General features: G+C 34.3%; 2 long non-coding RNA genes and 1 other non-coding gene across 3 annotated transcripts in view; 1 reads left to right on the forward strand and 2 right to left on the reverse strand.

The window, feature by feature from the left end:
• Positions 1-16,868, reverse strand: part of LOC144842723 (uncharacterized) — a 250,709-nt gene that overhangs the window by 61,224 nt on the left and 172,617 nt on the right. The window lies entirely within an intron of this gene.
• Positions 4,550-4,621, forward strand: Trnad-auc (transfer RNA aspartic acid (anticodon AUC)). Its single transcript has one exon. It is a non-coding gene; the product is annotated as a tRNA-Asp (tRNA).
• On the reverse strand, positions 8,985-11,912 carry LOC144842731 (uncharacterized). The gene is made up of 3 exons (XR_013612169.1): positions 11,645-11,912; positions 9,468-9,542; positions 8,985-9,253 (listed from the first exon to the last, which is right to left on the reverse strand). It is a non-coding gene; the product is annotated as an uncharacterized LOC144842731 (long non-coding RNA).

The raw sequence follows: 16,868 nt of genomic DNA on the forward strand, positions 1-16,868 counted from the left end.
TATCGAATATTTCTTAATTTTAAAATATTTATTGTTTATAATATTGAAAATTTCCAGTAATAATAATATTCATTCACATACAAGATACAACATGTTTTTTATTGGTTTTTCCTGATGGTAAAACAATTACAATATATACAGAGGTTTCAACAACGAACGGATTTAAAGAGGCATAGAGAAATTACAAACCACCAGAGTTGAATACTGGAATTAATTTATAAACGGTGAAGATGTATATGTATCTTATCCCGTATCTTTTTAAAAGTCAACATGGGCACATTTATCTTATTTCTTGGTTCTGGTATTCCTTGATAGACAAATGATAAAAATATGAAGATAATAAAAATGTATACACCTACACACGAAACAAGGGTATTTCATTAAGTTATCAACAGCAAAAGAAATGTATGTTTCCTTAAATGAAAACGCACCTTTCTATTTTGAGGTAAGCTTCTTAGATATTTTGACTAGGATGTAATTATTTTTAAGTTATAACATTTCTTCTATTCACTTGCTGAACTTTTATATTTTCAGGGTAAACCATCTTCACTCATGTCGTTTCTTGATTTATTTAGACCATGGCCAGTTTGTAAGCGAACATTTAATGTTATGTTATGCTGGTAAGTTATGCTTATAGTATGTTTTTCCTGATGTGTACGGCTTTTTTTTAGGAAACACTAAACGTCTACACAAGCAAACTTTTCATTTTGTTTACTGCATGGTGACAAAAACTTAAGGAACCTCAGGAAACTTCTGAAAAATAAAAGTTTGTCTCCACTTCCCTAAAGCATATTCTACACTAGCATAATTTACTTAACAATTTGAAGATGTTTTTGTGCCTGTTGGACACTAGTTACTGGAGGCTTTTGGCGACCAAACTTCTGCAAACTAAATAGTTTTTTCAGAACAGACATTGGAAAACTTCCTTTGTCAAACTCGAAATTGGCAAACTAAAGCTGTCTAATACCTTAGCATCTACCATTGTTTGGAGAAGTTTGTTTGCCTGCTGTTACTGGAGTCTGTCATTTTGCAGGCCTTCTTCAAACTTCTTCAAACGATGGTAACGATCAATACCGTGACTATTTTTAATAATAATAATAATTGTTTAAATATTTAAATATTGTTTTTTTTTAGGATTGCTGTTAATATCTCTTACTTTGGCCTCTCTCTGAGTACTTCTGATTTTGGCGTTAATCATTACATATCTTTTCTTGTATCTGGTGCTACCGAGATACCAGCCTATGCATTGAGTATTGTAGCTCTGGACTATTTTGGACGCAGACGATCTTTATCAGCAACATTGTTACTCGGTGGCGTTGCTTGTTTACTGACTATTTTTATTCGTAAGTAAAAACAACACCAATAATGATAATAATAAAAGAATTTATAATGCCTAAAGCTGCAGTACATACATGTATAAAACCATTTATGTTAAAGAATGAATTCCATAAAGGTCTACGACAACTAGTGATACTAAGGTAATTAAACTGTTTGTTTAAAGGATTTGGTATTTGCTTCCATAGTCTAGGAAAGGAAACAAATACAGAATTAGCTTTCGAAAGTATTACCTTTCGAATTCCAACGTAAAAGCTTACCCGGACACCTTTCAGTAGTTTTAATATACTACATTATTATAAGAATGAGGAAAGTAACATTTCAGCACATTAAGTCTATGTAATTTAAACAAATCACCAAAAGATAATAATTCTAGCACTTTCAATCTATACAAATAAGATGTGTCCCAGGAACCTTTCTAAACATCATTATCCTTGTAGCTTTCCTTTGTATACGTTCTATTCTATTAATCAACTTCTCAAATGGTGCCCACATTGAAGATCTTGTTGTACGCGGTAAACTTTTCCATAACATTCTCCAGCTGTCCAAAGTCTGATGGAACTCTAAGCAGTATAGTATCATCTGATGATCTAAGTGAGCGAGCTGGTTAATAGGATACAAGATTCTACTCAAATAATAATTTTGAGCAATATTCTGTAGTGCTTTAAATGTGGTTATGAGTAATTCATACTTAATCCTGCGATGAACTGGTAGCCAATGAAAAAGATCTATGAATTAAAAGTTCGTCTTAATTATTGGTGATTCGTACTAGATTTTTTATGAATAAATATAGTAAGGCATCACTGTGTTTTGTTTTTACCAATAATTGACTTTGTAATATATTTTTTATTTTGTTGAAAAGCAATGGGAATAGGACGACTGACAGTAGCGATGGTAGGAAAGTTTGGAGTAACCGCTGCATTCGGTATTATATTTTTCTATACTGCAGAGCTCTATCCAACTAATATACGGTTAGAAATATTTTCTTCTATTTAGTGTTTATATCTAGTCTAGTTCAATTTAAAAAAAGTTAAAAACTGTGTTAAACGAGCAACTGTTCTAATAATTGTAATTGTATATTCGACGTCATGAGGTGTAGACTTGAAGCACATCATCTTTTTACTCCCCTATTCAACTCATAAAGAAGAAAACAATGATTCTCGCCATCATTTTTATTTTGGCATTGTTATAATCTAGTTCTTTTTTATTGTAATGTTGATATGTTCTTCTTTCCATAATGATGATGATGTAATGATATGATATGAATGTATCTTTGTCAAACTAACAGACTGCTTTATTCATTTGGCAATAGGTCAGTTGCTGTTGGTATTTGTTCAACATCTGGTCGGATTGGAGCCATCCTATCACCATATATCCTCCACCTGTCAAAGTATTGGGCACCACTTGCAATGTTAACATTCAGTGTATTAGCCATTTCATCTGGAGTACTTGTTTTACTTTTACCCGAAACTGCCAATAGAAAGTTACCAGATACAATGGATGAAGTCACACAACTTAGAATGTAAGGGTTTGTTTGCAAATGTTTCAAAATTTGCATTCATAATGTACAAATATACCGCAGTCATTGAAACATAATGGGTTTAATAAGATGTCTAATCTATCAGGGCACGAATTATGATTATTATGTGTAATTTTTTGTTTTGTGTAATTATAAAGTTAATATTTGCATTTGCAATTGTTGTCAAAGCTAGTAACAGCATGTTGCTTTGGTAGGTCTGTGTGTGTGTGGTTTATCTTCTTTCTAAGTTTACAGCTTCGTTTCGATCAGGGAAGACGTGTATAGACGTATGCCTATGTTACTGGAATACGATCACTTTTGAATATCATGGTCTGAACAAACATGTTAAAACGTAAAATAGCTATTTTAGTTTAAACTAACCATCCGTACCTTGGGTGTATTTGTATAATTTCTTTCACTTCATTTTCTACACTTTTTAATGTCCATTAATATTAATTAATATTAACGTTTTATAATTTATTTTCAGATCTGTGACAAAATTATCGTCAGCAGAATTAGGAGAAAAAGAAGCTATGACACAAACAACATTGATATCATGAGAAAGGTTACACCGACGTACCATGATTGACTTCCGTAAAAACGTGAAAAAACAGCAGTTCCCAAAAAGAAAATCCAGTCTCCTGTGGCTTGCTCATAAAAGCAATTGGGGTGATAAGGTTTATTAAATACTCAACGCTCTTACACTCTGTTTTAATCAACATTATGATGTTAATTTGTATCAGTACTTCTAGGTATTCTATAGAATATATCCAAAAAAATTAATGAAAATCCATATAATAGGTTTAATTTAAACGCATTTCATCAACTTGTAAGTATTTCACATGATTTAAATTTAGACTTGTTTTTAGCGTTATTTAATTTTCTAAAAAGGAGAATTGATGCCTATTCTAATGGAATAACATGATAATAGGCAGCAATTCGCCTTTTTAGAAAATTAAATTTCAAATTAAAAAAAATGTACGCATATTTAGAGTATTGGAAAAGATAATCAAATTAGCCAATTATTGCCTTGCTAATGATTTAATAATACACTGTATAATGGTTATTGATGTACATACTGTATATTTTATTTTAATGTATGGATGATGTTGCATATGACACTTTGTATTAACAGAAAAAGCCATAACATCAAAATATGAAAAGAAACAAAACAAAACATCATTTTTTTTATGATATGTAACAGTGATATACTAATTCTAATTAAGTTATGATGTACTGAAATTGAAATAAAGTTTAGAGAGTGAATCTCACAAAAAGACAAACAACTACAGCCACAATTTGTTTTCTTCCAAAATACTTATAAGTAAGCTTTTAAAACTAATTTGAAGACATCATATTAAATATTGCGAGTTTGAACAATACCATCAAAGCCCCAGTCTCGGTTGAGGCGACTTTTTCTCATTCTCACAGATTTCCTCATCTTTATCGTTTCAAATTAATTAATTAAATTTCAGTATATCACCGGGCGGTTTAGAATTAATGTTCATTGCCTGATGAGTTTATATATATAAAAGTATCTCTTCGGAGATCCCGCCTCGTGAATAAAAATACTGAAAGATGAGGGCGTATCAATTTGATCTCTGGTGCGCGTGCGTACAACTGAGGACTAGTGCCGTACCACGCCGAGAATGTTAAAGAGTCGCTATCCAATCGAGTTTGAACAATACCATCAAAGCCCCAGTGGTCTAATGGTTAGGACATCTGCATATCAAGCAGACGGTCCGAGTTCGAGTCTCGGTTGGGGCGACTTTTTCTCATTCTCACAGATTTCCTCATCCTCATCTTTATCGTTTCAAATTAATTAATTAATTAAATTTCAGTATATCACCGGGCGGTTTAGAATTAATGTTCATTGCCTGATGAGTTTATATATATTAAATAGCCTATATAAATGCGTAAACGTGATTGGTTGAGTACGATGATATTGACTGAGTAATTATCGTGTCCCTGTCATTAAACATATATAAAATCCAGCAAATTCTCGAGTACGATGATATTGACTGTGTAATTTTCGTGTGGCAACACTCGCGTTTGGCGATAAATAAGTTAACAAAAGTAATAAAAGTCATCTACTGGGACTTGAACTCGCGATGAATTGTCACTCCATCACACGAAACTTGCTTGAAGAAATTAATCAACTAAACTATTTAAACTATTCATACATAGCGCCCTCGCTTAGTTATTAGTCCTCCCTAGATGTGACCTGATAATAATATTATGTATGCTTATTGATGGAAATTATTCTGTTAATTTAAAAGGCCTAGGCCTAAGAGAATATTTTATTGCCTAGGAATTATTAATTAGTAATTATCTGTATATTATTCTTCAGTGGTCTATTGGTTAGGACATCTGCATTTCAAGCAGAAGGTTCCGGGTTCGAATCTCGGTTGGGACAGATTTCCTCATCTTCAAATTAATTAATTAAATTTCAGTATATCACGGTATAGTATTTATTCTGTGCCTGTGATGTTTATAATATATATATATATACTATATATCCCATACTGTACATGTTGACTTTATATTTGCAGTAGAATAAATTAAATTTTATATTAGTTTGTAAAGTGAAAATGTTATTGAATTTATACTGTCATTTTTCGCCAAGGTAAGGTAAACTAGGCAGTCTTATTACTTAGGCTAGCCGACCCATACACTTTGCTACATATTTTATTATAGGAGATGTAATATATAGTTCCTCGAGAAAAATATCATTCCCTCGGGGTTATATTTCACCTCTAAAAAAGTAGGCAATATCTGTATAATATTAAAAATTTGCAGTAGAGCAGAATCAGTGTCGTGAAATAAACCTTTATTTTTAAAAGTAATGCTACAGGAATATTTTGTAGTATAAGATAGGAAATTCATCAAAATTGACTATACATAATTATGTAAAATTGAGGCATTTTTCTTTTTAAAAAAAGTATATAAATATAAATCAAAAGAACAATCAATTTGACAAAATACCATTTTATTAAAAATTATTACCCAGTTAAATGTGTGTAAGTCATTGAATCAAAATCAGTAAAATTCCAATCTTATAACATTATGAAAAAGGTGTAGCATCACATTATAATACTTTGTTTTTAGATTGTCAGTGTAAAAAAGTAAGTAAGAATCTGCATCATTGTATATTTATTATATTCCGTTATTTTTCATTTAGTTAGATAAACTTGAAGTTGCAAGATTGAAGGAATTCAATTTAAGTGCTGGTGTAATACAGATATGGTGGAGGAAAATCCTGGCAACCAAAAGTAAACAAGAGGTCAAGCAGGTATTGATTGTAATAGTGTTTTGCCAAATATCTTGCAGGCATCATGCTGTTACCAAACCAAGCCACAGAAGGCTATTTTAACATTTTTAAAGACAATATGAGGCAGCACGTGTTATACAGTATGCTATGATGCTGAGTCACTAATTAGAATTGATGTGTTGTATGTTTTAAAGGCTGGAAGATGAGAGAAGATGTAAAGAGACGACATGAGGCAGCACGTGTAATTCAGTATGTTATGATGCATGAGTGACTAATTAGAATTGATGTGTTGTAGGTTTTAGAGGATGGAAGGTGAGAGAAGATGTAAAGAGACGACAGGAGACAGAACGTGTCATACAGTAGGCTATGCTATGAGGCTGAGTCACTAATTAGAATTGATGTGTTGTACGTTTTAGAGGCTGGAAGGTGAGAGAAGATGTAAAGAGACGACATGAGGCAGCATGTGTCATACAGTATGCTATGAGGCTGAGTAACTAATTAGAATTGATGTGTTGTAGGTTTTAGAGGCTGGAAGGTGAGAGAAGATGTAAAGAAATAACATGAGGCAGCACTTGTCATACAGTTTTTATTTTTTTATTTATTCATTTCCCAACCAACAGTGAGCTCATGGTTCACCACTTACAGGAGGGAACACAGACAAAAACGAACATATACAATAAAAAACATTAAACTAAACTACTAACAATGTTACGAAACTTACGGAAATTATTACTAAAGATATCTAACTCAGGGTTTCTTAAAGTAAAAGAATTATAAGTTTGACTTAATCTACTAATAAAACCATTTTTTAAAACATTAACTCTACTAAAAGGAATATGAAAAGTAGTATTTCTTCTAAGGCGACGACTAGGGACTCTAAGATAAAAGTTACTAACTTAGTTACAGTCAAATAAAGAATTAACACATTTATACACAAAACAAGATCAAAAAAGGTTCTACGGGACTTAGGAGATCGGACATGGAAATGAAAGTCAGGATTCTGGTTGTGGCTGATGTAGCGTAAAAAACGGTTATGCAGACGCTGAATGCGCGTAGACTGAGTTTTCGAAATAGAATTAAAAATAACAGAACTAAAGTTGAGAATTGGATGGATAATTGAAAAATAAAGGTGGATTTTGGTTTGCCTGTCAAAATGTTTACAATTACGCAACATCAGCCCAAGCAGTCCATTGCACTTACCAACAAGATAATCAATATGAAAAGAAAAACAAAGGGAACTATCAATAAAAAAACACCAAGATCTTTGTGCGATTGCACCATATTAATGGGATTGTCATTAATTAAATAATTATAAAATAAAATGTTCTTTTTCAAAGTAATAGTTAAGATATTGCACTTTACTGGATTGAGGGACATACCCCATAGAGCTGCCCAAGAACATAATTTGTCCAAGTCCACCTGAAGCCTGTCAGCATCCTCAACACTACCAATAATTTTGTATAGCTTAACATCATCAGCAAACATAATACATCTGGAGTGGGTGAAGCGTTTAGGGATATCATTGACAAAAAGATTGAAAAGGAATGAATAGGAAGCCATTTATACCCTCAATGACCACTCTCTGGAACCTACCATTAAGATAACTACGAAACCAGGAGATAAGATCATTATGAAAAACAAAACGTTGTAATTTTAATAAGAGTAAATTATGAGGAACAAGATCAAACGCCTTAGAAAAGTCTGTGTAAATAACATCACATTGCTTCCTGTCATCAATGGCTTCGTAAACTGTGGTCAAAAGGGTGGCAAGGTTTGTTTCACATGACCTACCAGCCATGCTGACAGGAAGCAATGGCAGGAGAAACATGAGTCGAAATATGGTTAAAAACAATTTTTTAAAACAATTTAGAAATGGTAGGCAACAGAGAGATAGGTCTATAGTTAGAAATCAATTTCTTTGTCCCACCCCCCCCCCCCCCCCTTTATGAATAGGAACAATATTGGAACGTTTCCAAACGGAAGGAAATTTTCCGGTTTGAAGAGATTTATTAAAGAAGAAAGAAATAGGAATAGAAAGAGGACGAGAACAGACTTTAAGAACATGGTTACTGAGATTATCACATCCACATGCCTTATGAGTCTGAATGAATGACAGTAACGAGTTAACAATTTCAGATTGAATAATTGGAGCATTGAGAATGCCGACAGAAGCCTCAGGCAGACGTTGGTGTTCATCAGTCACAGAAGGTCCAGATCTAAAAACTGAATGAAAATAACTGTTAAATAAAGCAGCCTTATCATTTGTTGTCTCCGCGACCTTGTGCCCATGCGACATAACCGACGGATAAGAAGACGATTTAGTTTTGGTCTTTATCCACGACCAGAAGCGTTTGGGATTTGCCTTAAGATTCCCAGAAAGTGATTGCATATAACTTTTATATTTAAGTTTCATAAGGACTTTAAATTTTTTTCTGGCAACGGAAAAAGCATGTTTTGATTCATGTGTGTTAAGTCGTTTAGAGATACGAAAACATTTCTCTTTGTTTTTGAGAGCGACTCTAACTTCATTATCAAACCATGGCGGCATTTTTCTTTTAGGTCTAACAATAGGCACAAGATCACGGAGAGCAGCATCAACTAAATCATAAAAAAGAAAAGTGATTATATGCTTCACAAACTGCAACATCAACTTTATTATTGATACAACTTGCCAAAGGGCCCAATGATTATTACCAAGTATGAAACGCCACAAAAGTATTAATTTAGACTATAATCACTAACTTACTGGCCAAATCCACTGGCATAAAAAGTTCAAAAGTTTGCATTTTAAATGTTTTAAATTACCATGTGAAAAAACACTACATACGTAAATAAATTCAGGCCAGGCAAAGTCACATTATGTTTATCAATATTTATTAAACATTTATACATTTTTATATTACAGTGTAAGCATTACACTTGAAATCTTCCAATCATCCAGATTTATTAAATAGTTGATTGGCTGAAAGTCCTACTGATACTGGTGATTCTAATTTTCAGAGTGAAGTCATGAATCAGCTGATTGGTCATCATTCATATTCTGCTGATTGGATATATCTGTCTTCTTGATTCATCAGAGCAGCTTGCACTGACAATGCAGCTCCTGTACTAACTTCATTTTCATCTTTCTTATAATTTTAAAGAAATATTCAGTGTTAGTATTGCTATTATATCAATATCATGTATAGCCTGTTGTATGTATCTTTATCATTGCCACTAAATTGATAGTCAGATCAATATCACTCTGTATCATCAAAGTCAATATCATGACCATTATTTTTATTTTCACATAATTCATTATTATCAACATGACATCATGATCTTTGAGTGAGTGCTACATACCAATAATTCTAAGACGAGTAGATGGCATAGCCTTTTTACACTTTTCTAAGTTTTGACATCAACGGTTTTTATTTTCTAAAAAATCAATTATTTAATGAATTACAAACATTTATATTTTGATGATATCTTGACAACTGTTGTATACATTGTGGAAATACTTAAATGGAGTTCGGGTAGTAACAAAGTGCGAGGCACGCGAGACAGGGAATGCAAGCGAGGCAAGTCAGAAATATATGCAAGGCATCGTTTTACCATCATCAAAAAATGCGCGGCATCAATTTAACATTTCCCAAAATTGCAAGGCAGGAAATCACCGAAATTGAAGTAGACTTTTGCACCTGCCTTGTATTGTAACTCGAAATTTGTTAACCTACTTTATCCTGAATACCAAACCTTAGAATTAGTAGGCCTACTTTAATGAAGAAAAATCACATAAAAGTAATAATAAATCCTTGATTTTACAGACGTTTTCTCGAATACTGTTCACGAATTTCGCACACTCAATGTTCAATATTTTGGTTTCTATGGAACGCCAAAAGAGCAAAATTAACAGTGTGCGAGAAACACGCCTGTAAAATCATTAATTTAAGGATTTATTTGTTACTTTTTATGTGATTCTTTCATTAAAGTTATTACTCATGAGGCATACTTCTAAGATGTGGTATTCACACGATAAAATTAGTTATCAAATTTGGAGTCAAAATACAAGCGAAGGAAACTATATAGCGCAAGGTTTATTATCATTATTAATGTTACACCAATTATTATTATATCAAAATTGATTAAATTATTTTCTACATAGGCCTCTAGGTTAGGGCTAAGCATATTAGCTAAAGTTTAATTTTAGGCCTAGTATTACGATTGTCGGACGTAAGTCTTTTTAATAATAAACAGTATTTTTCACACGCGCTCCAAAATTCTCTTGCAATTTATTGTTATTTGATCGGCATATCAGTTACCTTTTATTCACCGCCAGTTATTGAACTTGTCCTGGCCATCGCTGTTCACTTTATTTGCGAGAGAGGCACACGTGTTGATTTCCTAGAGAATGAAATGTCTTTGGCACGCCACTGAGACAGAAGTATGTGCGTTGCTGCTGAAACCACGTGCTATAGGAGGGGAATCGTTCCGCTACCTGCTAAATAGTAAAGGTGGATTTTCCATCTCTCAGGTTTACCGGATCGAGGCGCGGGGGTGGGACAAAATATTATTTTCACTCTGCTATGTTCGAGAGGCATGTTAAATTAACACGCTCAAAATGCCAACAAGCATGGCAGTCATTTGATGAGTGTCGCTATAACAATTATTGTTTATCGAAAGTTGAAGACTGTCGTTCAGATTTTAAAAATATGGCGCATACGGATGCACAACTTTTGAACAGTTTGGGTACTTTTGTAAAAGTAAAATTTGACATGATATGACATGAATGAAAAAAACAATCGTTACATAAAAATAAACAACATGATGAGTGTATACAAGAATCTATTTAGATACGCTAGGCCTATTATAAAAATATAAATAGTTGATTATTAGGCCTATAATATAGAATAATAGCACGTTAAGATATGCCTCGCACCTTTTTGAAATTGTAAACTATATGCCTCGCACTTTTGGAAACGATAGAATGATGCCTCGCAGAAATATTTGGCGTGCCTCGCTGCCTCGCACTTTGTCAACACTCAAGGAGTTCAGTGCTTGAATGTATGGTGTATGAAGTCACGCTATAATTGTATTATGCCATAGATAAACACAAGAAATCAACACAAATAATATTTTTATTCTGTACAATATAAAGCAAGTGCAATAGTTTTTTAGGAACAATAACAAGATGTGTTCATCTATATTTGTAATAAGTATGATGCTGGAAAAACCAGTTTGTTAATAATAGGATCATTATGACATTTTGTACAGTTTATTCATTACTATATTGCGTGGAACCCGGCGTGGAAACGGCGGCCCTAGTGATCTTATTGCATGTTACAATAAAAGTGTATCTTGTGTTTACCTTTGATTTCATACTAACCTCCTCTTCTTTCGTGTTTGAGTTGTGTATTTCATGTTTATACTTTTATCTATCCCCAGGTGTCATCAGGAGATATGGCTGTTATTTGTGTGGCAATTATCGATTCACTTCCCTCAAATTTACCCTTCCTTACCTTTGATTATACAATACTAACCTCAAGTGACTCTTTGTATTTGAGTAGTTCATCTCATGTCAATATTATTAATTATCTCTCACCAGAGCCCCTTTCTCACAGAGCTGTGTGCCAGGAATGTTGCAGGAATATACCATTACCATGCCGGTATGGTTTTCTGTGAGAACGGGTCGTCTTGGCATCATTCCGGCATCATTCCGGCATCGACATGACCTGCTTTAGACCTAGTAATATTCTAGGGATATTCCCCGCAATGTGAGACGGGCATTCTGTGAGAACGTAACGCCGTTATATTTTAATTCCCCGTCGGGGCTTTGACACCTTGCGCGGTCAAGTGTATCACTTTGGCGCCGATTCAATTCAATTGACAGTAATAATGTCGAACTGGAGGAATAATGAGATAAGAGAGCTGCTTAAAATAAGGGGACAAGAAGAAATTTGTAGAAAAATGGATGGAACAATAAGGTCGGCAGCAGCAGCTGTTTACGTTAATATTGTTTGCAAGCTTCATGGCTGTGGTTGGCGTAAAACGGACAAAAAAACAAGTTAAGCAAGCTGAAAACGTTAAAGGCCAGTAGGCCTACCATATCATTAAAGACAAAAACAAATAATATATGCACAATATACTGTACATAGCATGTATTGCATAAATATGCTATAAAGGAAGACAATAATCTGTAACTTAAAATTCGCCGCCATATCGATAGACAAAAATAATAACAATAAAGGACGCCCTCAATGATTATTTTGTCAGACTTTTTATTGGCCGAATATGCCCGACTTCTTTCTCAGAGAAAGCCGGTGTATACCGGTTATATTTCCGGCACGATAGTCCGATGAGAATGGGTATATGCCGGTAACGATACCGGCACGACGCCAGCATCATACCGGTATATTGCAGGCACGTCAGTGAGAAAGGGGCTCTAGTAACACATCAGGCTTTGACTGTTGCTTGGCTACACTTTTTTTCACTAAATGATTCCATTTCTTTTATCAGTACAATTATCTCTTTAGTTTTGATTATGGCAACTGAGTAGTTTATGCAAATGTTTATTACCTATATATCTCTCTCTATCTGTCTTCACCCCGCACACAAGTGCCAAATCAAGAATGTATTTGCTGTTTTTATAGGGCCAACATTTTGTGTGTTATGTTAAACAACTCTCACTTCCTTCTCTCAACTTTATACTTCTTTCCCGAACTATTCAACTACCGTAAATCTTCTAATAGTAACCCACTACTCTAATAGTAACCCCTTTCTAATGGTAACCCACCCTACAAAACAATCAAAGAATAATAACCCTGGGTTACAATTAGAAGATTTACGGTAAACGTTTCTGGTTTGTTTATTCTTCTACCTATTCCACAACTGACCTGTCTAATTTAAGTTCATAGTTATCAGTAGTATTATGTTATATCTTATTTTTAAATTATTATTATTATTATATACATTGTACTAACCGTAAAAGGTTTTCTGTATTCCTTTTGTTTGGTAAAAAACTGAGGGTGCTCTCTAAGCCCCTCCTCGTGCATTCCCTGGTAATTTTGGCCTAGTTCACGCGTAATATACTGTGATATGTCTCATTTATAAGTTTCTCTGTACTTTGGCGCATTTAAAGTGTGATTAGTTAAGGACAAATTATTATGACTTATGACCTCCTTATGACAAGACTGGTGGAGGGGTGACACTAATAATATTACACTGTACCTTTTGGACATACAGAGCTAGCTGGGTTGTTACGCACTCTTTTTGCCCGATTTCTGTTTTCTTGACTTACTTTTCAACTCAAAATTACGTTATACGAGCACGTCAAAAGTGACAGGGTACGCACGTGTAAATTAAAAAAACATAAATGTTTTTAAACATTTCAACATTTTTCAGAAATTTCGGTCAGTTGGTAGGTTGGTCGGTTGGTCGGTAAACACTAATGAGCACGCGACTGCAGCCATCTATATGGCCTTGTTTAGTTATACTGTATACTGGATGAAGCTTATCGCTAAAGGGTCCTTGTGAATATCCAATTTCCTCCAGTCATCAAGTCTTCCACAGATTTTTGGGTAGACATCGCCAATTGAAATACTTCCTCTTTACATCTATATAGACACATTTTCCTTCTACAAGTCCATGCACTATGCTATTTAAATGGAACCATGAGCTACTAACAATATTTATATACTGTATATATAAATATATGATCCAAGAGTAAAAAGAGAAAAGGATCAAGATCAAGAATCGTGATAATGATCCGTTTTTATTTTTAAATTGTTTTATATTTATATATATAGGCCTATATGTTTTTAACGTATGGATTAAATTTGGTAAAATAATTTAAAGATGTATTGTCCCTTGAAACACAAAAAATAAAGGTCAAAATATTCTAAATTTAAATTTAAGTCGAAAATTCGGGACAAAAACAAGTTTAAGTAATTAACTGGTAAATTAATTTGATTACATTTTGTCTGGAAAATCGTCGCGAGCGAAAGCAAACAAATATTTCAAACAACGAGTATGCATTTAGCATGATGGTAATTAGCTAAGATTGTCTACAACTCATCACGGTTGAGAAGGTGTTTTCACACAGATCGCGAAGAAATTGTATGATTATGCATACAGAGTAGCCAAACAAGCGCGTTGCATTATGAGATATGTTTTGATCAAAAACTTTGACTGGAAGTCAAAGTTATTTTTTGAACAAAAAACGTCTGTATTTCAGTTAAATTATTTAAATGACTCTTTTTAAAAATCTTTTTTTTATATTTTTTTTTGAATTAGTCAAAGGGACAATTCATCTTTAATAAAAGGTGGTCCAGAATCCGTGACCACATCCGTGACCACATCTATCTGTGCTTTAAATGTGGTTAAAGATCCCTCCAACTCTCCCAAAACCATTATCTGTCCTTTCCTCCGATCAGAAGTACTGTATCTGGTTTTTGACTCCAAATATCAAAAGTAATATTAAACATTGTTTTAACCTATCAAGTACAATAAACATCTGTCACTACGAAGTCACGGCTAAGACTGGTTTAAAACCTGTTTCATTGAAAGTAAGGATCGGATTTATAACCTCCAAAGCATTATGTACTACGTAAGTGTTTGATCAGATGTCGATTATGTCGATATTGAACTAAATAGTGGATTTCTGGAACCATCGCAAAGCTAGGCCCACTAAAGACAAACCTAAAGATCCAGGAAAGGGCTATCTGTAGGCCTACCTGTATGTAACAGATAGCTAAGCCCCATCCCATCATTGTGATCTATTGATGAACGATGGAACAATATCATATCTGAATTAGCCAATCAACGCCAAGCTTGTTACAATCAATAGTTAATTGTGCCTGTCACACCTCATTCAACACTGATCGAACCCTATTCACGTTACTGGCAAGCGCGGTCTTCACGCTTGACCAGCTACAAACAATAGAGTCAGATAATGACCTAATCCAATTCTCACAGCCATCAACGTCATCTTCTGTAAATAATGAAAATGACGCTAAAGCGGAAGGGCAAAAACACATACTAGAGGATTTTTTAATGACTGGAAGAGAAGGTATTGAATGTGTAGCAGGATGCAACTTAACCAATAAAAACGAAAACTCAATAACATGCACCCTGTGCAACAAACAATACCATAGAGCATGTGTAGATGCTAAAGGAAAAAAGGGTACTTGGATCTGTCCTATATGTCGACGCATCCCAAGTATACTCTTAACCATAACCGAAACCATTCTTGTCTTGAATCAGCGGATGAGATATCAAGACGAACAGATCGGTAACGCAACCAGACATCCTAACAATATAACTACTACTACTACTACTACTGATAGTGATGAACTTATTCGCATAAAAGAAAAAGATAAAGAGCGAATCCTTACAGAAAACAAGTCGCTAAAATCGGAAATAGAATTGCTACGGAAAGAACTGAGACAAAAAAACGATATCTCTATTGAAAACGCAAAGCTAAAGGCAGAAACCAAACTGCTTAGACAAGAACTAAAGCAACAAACTGAAAATCCCAAAAATGCCAATATGGTACACGAATTAAGAGCTGAGATAGAAAAGATCCGAGAAAAGACAAACAGAGCAGAAAAAGAAGCGAAGGCTACTGCTAATACAATCACAGAGGTAAGGCGTACAAGTGAAGTTATTGCTACTAAGGATAAACACATTACAACTTTACAAGTCCTACTAGACGCAGCTAGGAGTGAAATCGCAAAAGCGAAGGAGGCAGTCTACGAAGCCAAACGAACTCAGCTAGCGGTAGATACCTCAAACTTCCAAACTGTGCATACAAGAAAGCAGCAAGACGGAGCTCAAACTACGTACGCGCAATCCGTCAACAGAAGGCAGACGCAGCAATCAAGCGCTCCTGAAACAAGAGTGGAGGCAAAACCGACTGTACTCATTATTGGAAACTCGCATCTAAACAATATAGAAACCAGTCGCATTGTCCCACAAGCAGAGGTAAGCATAATTAAAGCTTACACCATTGAAGAAATCCGGACAGCCCTTGTAGAAAGCGACGCTTATCCAGACTGCTTGATAATCCATGAAATAACTAACTCAGTAAAGGAAATGCCTGCAGAAAACTGTGCGAACTCACTATACAGCATAATTAGTGATTATGCAAAAAGCCATCCAAAAACAAATTGTATTATTTCTCTCGGCCTACCACGTGCTGGCCCTCTAAACTTTAAAATAGAAATTGTGAATTCATGTCTAAAACACAGAATACGCACTGAGCAACAGCCGAACATACTTTTTTGTGACCATAGCAACTTCCTAAGGAATGGTGAACTGGTGAACATACTCTTAGCCGCTGATGGTTACCACTTGTCAAATGAGGGCACAAGCCTCTTAGCCAGTAACCTCAGGCGCAGAATAGAAAGTACCTTAGGAATACGCAGGCCTGGCAGAAGGATCGCCCAAAAAAGAGGTAGAAACAACTACTAATAATACATAGGTACTGAAAAAAGAGTAAATTGATTCTTTAACAACTTTTTTTTTTTTTTTTTTTTTAAATGGATCAGTCCGCTTTTGATAGCACAGCTTGTGGTGAGCTAAAATCCGGTACCACTGTACGAAACGAAATCACGGTAAATGCACATCTGTATCAACGTGCATCGTATCCTACATGTACCGGAAACGATAATATTCAATGCCAATGTTACTCGTGCTCCATACTTAATGATGGAAACTCATCCAGTCCTATGGATCTATTTTTTAATCCTATATCCACTTGTAATT

Source organism: Antedon bifida, chromosome 5 (assembly GCF_963402885.1).
Source record: "Antedon bifida chromosome 5, ecAntBifi1.1, whole genome shotgun sequence".
Lineage (NCBI taxonomy): Eukaryota > Metazoa > Echinodermata > Crinoidea > Comatulida > Antedonidae > Antedon > Antedon bifida.